Consider the following 3,381-nt stretch of genomic DNA (forward strand, 5'->3'; position numbering starts at 1 on the left):
CGCGGCCCAGGGGGAGTTTATGGCCACCTTTCGGAGCCCCCAGCCCCGGCAGCCAGCCAGGCCCCTGCACCTGCCTCTTTGTTTGCACAAATCCCTTCCCTAATAGACTTAATCATGGAGCTTTGATGGCTGTGCCAGGGCCCCGTGCAGGCCCCCCGGCCACGGCAAACAAGCACACCATTGTCTGTAGCCCCACCGCCGGCTGGCCTGTTAATGGGTAAACCCAGCGGACAAGGAGGGCCCCTGCCTCAGGCCAGGTGGGGAGCCGCTGGGCTCGGCCTGGGCACACCGGTGCCCATGTCACCAGGGCGCTGCTGTCCTGCTCCGGGGGGGCCCCCATGGGCCAAGGAAAAGCACTGCTTCTCCAGAACCGGCCTCCAGAGCCCTGGAGCCGGGACATCAGTCCAGGGAGGGGCCACTGGGAGAGCCACCAGCCAGACAGCCACTCCACCCCCCCCCCCCCCGCCACGGGTAGGCGGGTAAACCTGGACACTCAGTGCACTCCCAGACCCAGGGGATGGGCGGACACAAGAGCAGCCCTCATCCTCCCCGGGGGGAGTGGAAAACGGTGTGGAGAATGGCCTGGGAGTTCCTGGAAAGTTCCGGAAAGTCAGACACAAAGTCACCACGTGACCCAGCAATTCCGCTCCTGGGTACAGACCCACAGCCATGAAAGCAGGATTCGGGGAGACGTGCGCACCTGCGTTCACGTGTGCTCCGTGGGCGGTTGGGGAAGCGGAGGGTGGTCCAGGGGCACGGGGAGCGACCCTCTGCCACGAAAGCACCCCACGGTGAACCTCCTAAGTCACTCGGAGATGAAGAAACCTGGCACTAAGGCTCTGTTTACACAAAACATCTGAGCACAGGAGGAGCTGAGCCCGGGGCGCAGAGGTGCACCTGCTTCGGGAGGGGGTGGGGGCGCAGAGTTTCCTCCTGGGCCGCTGGGAAGGGCCAGGACGAGGCAGAGGCGGGGGGGGGGGAGGGGGGCACAGCTGTGTGTGCGTGCGGAGCGCCACAGAATCGTGCACTTTAAAATAGTTCGTTTTATGCGATGGGAATTGCCCCTGAAAATAACAAACACGACCCCCAGAGACAGATGCGCAGACGGGAGCCTGGAGCATGGGGACCCAGGGGGCCCGGTGACGGGAGGCACGGGGCCCGAGCCAGGGGCTCTCGGCTCACAGATGGGCCGTGACCTTGGGGAGGTGGCTTGGGGAGCAGCGCTTCTGGGCTGCCCTGCGAAGGTGACGGAGAGCCCTCCGGGCCAGCGGTGGCCCCACTCACACTGCCCGGCCTCCTTTGTGTTCTTCGAGTCCCCTTCCCACGATTCCGTGCAGACCGACCACCCGCCAGCTGCTGTCTGGCCTCCCGGGACGTGGGCGGATCAGACTCACGCTTCCGGAGGATGCGGGCAGTCCAGGCAGGAGGGAAGGCAGGACGGGGGCGTGTGGCCCATCTTCGGGCACCACCCTCTGAGGACAGGGCTGCCACAACCCCAGCAGCCGGGCCCTGCCCACTCACCCCTCCCGGCCCTGAATCCCCAGTCCCTCAACCTGCAGCCCTGGGCCGAGTGCCCGGGTGACCGTCTCTGACCCTCGGTGTTTCCCTCTGAGATGGGGAGGGTGGACCTCTGCTGCTGTCCCGGCACCCCTGAATCCCTGCCCCCTGCCCACCTCGCTGTCCCTGGGAACAAAAGTGCTATCTGAGCCAGGACACCCCAGCTGCCCACGACGCCGCACAGCGTCCCCAGAGCTGGCTCGTTGACCCTGCTCTACCGCAAGCCGCCCGTGACGTCCCCGTCACTCGGTGCTGCCGTCCCCTGGGGACGCCTGGCTCCAGACCCGCAGGGCCCTGCCCTGCTCCTGGAGCACCACCTTCGGCCTCCCCTGCCCCCGGGGGCCCCCTAGCTGGGACCCCACCCTGGACGGGACGCCCCTCCCTCTTCAAACCCCCCCTCCCCCAGACCCAAGTCGTGGCAGTGTCTCTCTTTTTAACCCGACAGGCTTTATTGTCGCAGATCCCTAACGTCAGGGGCCAGGGCGGCAGGTGTCTTACCACTGAGAAGCCAGCTGCCATAGGCTACCTTGATATTTTTTATCACAGAAAAACACACCTAAAATGTGCCATCTTCACCGACTCTAAGCACGCAGCTCAGGGGCACTGAGCACGTTCAGGCCGTTGTGCGGCCGTCCCCACCCTCCGTCTCCAGAACTTTCCATCTCCCCAAACGGAAGCTCTGTCCCCGTGAAACACGGACCCCGGCCCCTCCCCCAGCCCCGGCGCCCACCGTCTGCTCTCCGTCTCCGGGAACCTGGAGACTCCAGGGGCCTCGTGTGAGGGGATCACACGTGAGCATCACGTCCCCCGGGTCCATCCACGTGGTGGCAGGTGGCAGAGCCTCCGTCCTCGTCAGGCCGAGCGACAGTCCAGGGAGCGGACGGACCACGTTTTGTTTACCCTACTGACAAACATTAAGTCTACAGCTGACACTGGGGGTCCCTCTCGGGGGTGCGCGTTCTGTGGGTTCGGACAAACGCGTGACGACGCGTACCCGCCACTACGGTGTCACGAGGAGTCGTTCCCCTGCCCCCAAATCCTCTGGGCTCAGCCTGCTCATCCCTCCCTTCCGTCCAAACCCCGACGACCGCCGATCCCTGCACTGCCTCCCCAGCTCTGCCTTTTCCGGAACGTCACAGAGTCGGAATCCCAGTGCGCGCCCTCCTCCGACCGGCTTCTGTCTCTCACTTGATCTGCCTTTACGGCCCCTCCGTGACTCTGCAAGGCTCCGTAGGCCGTTCCTTCCCTGGGCTTCTAGACGCACTCAGTTCCCTCCCTCCCCCTGCATCCCCCACCAACCCTCCACCAGAGACTCACCAACCCCATTTCTTCCTGTCCTCCTTGCTCAGACTATAGGTCAGGAGGCCGCCGGGTCCCTGCGCCAGCAGATTGGCCCTCGAGGAGCCCGGAGGCGTGTCCCAGCCTCCAGCCCCGAGACCCTTCCCCGCCCCAGCCCCCTCCCGGTGTCCCTCCCGGCTGCCTCTCCATCCTGAGACGCTCCCACCAGCCTCGATGGGTTCCTGGTGCCTCGTCCCCTCACAGCCCCGTCCTGGGCCCTGTCTGCATGTGGTCTAGGCCACTCCTCCCCCTGGCTCCGGTCCCAGGAGCCAGCTGGCCTCCGACTGCTGCTCTCAGACGACCGATCGAGAGCCAGTCTCGCTCAGCCTTCCCCGGCCCAGGCCCCAGGGCCCCCACAACCCAGCTCTCCTGTAAGGTTCCAGGTCTCCGTGCTGGCAACGGCCGGGTTACTGACTGCCCCGCAGGCCACCGCCCCTTCCCCACCCCACGCCTGTGCACTGGCCACCCCTGCGTGATTCGCCTGAC

General features: G+C 65.7%; 1 long non-coding RNA gene across 2 annotated transcripts; it reads right to left on the bottom strand.

The window, feature by feature from the left end:
- Positions 1–1,983: 1,983 nt before the first annotated feature.
- LOC147576299 (uncharacterized) lies at positions 1,984–3,123 on the bottom strand. 2 transcript variants are annotated; one of them, XR_015241403.1, is made up of 2 exons: positions 2,875–3,123; positions 1,984–2,458 (listed from the first exon to the last, which is right to left on the bottom strand). It is a non-coding gene; the product is annotated as an uncharacterized LOC147576299 (long non-coding RNA). The 2 variants fall into 2 exon arrangements; XR_015241404.1 differs by having other exon boundaries at positions 1,984–2,461.
- Between the last annotated feature and the right edge of the window lie 258 nt (positions 3,124–3,381).

Source organism: Puma concolor, chromosome D1 (genome assembly GCF_028749965.1).
Source record: "Puma concolor isolate L17-30 chromosome D1, mPumCon1.1.hap2, whole genome shotgun sequence".
Classification (NCBI taxonomy): Eukaryota; Metazoa; Chordata; class Mammalia; order Carnivora; family Felidae; genus Puma; species Puma concolor.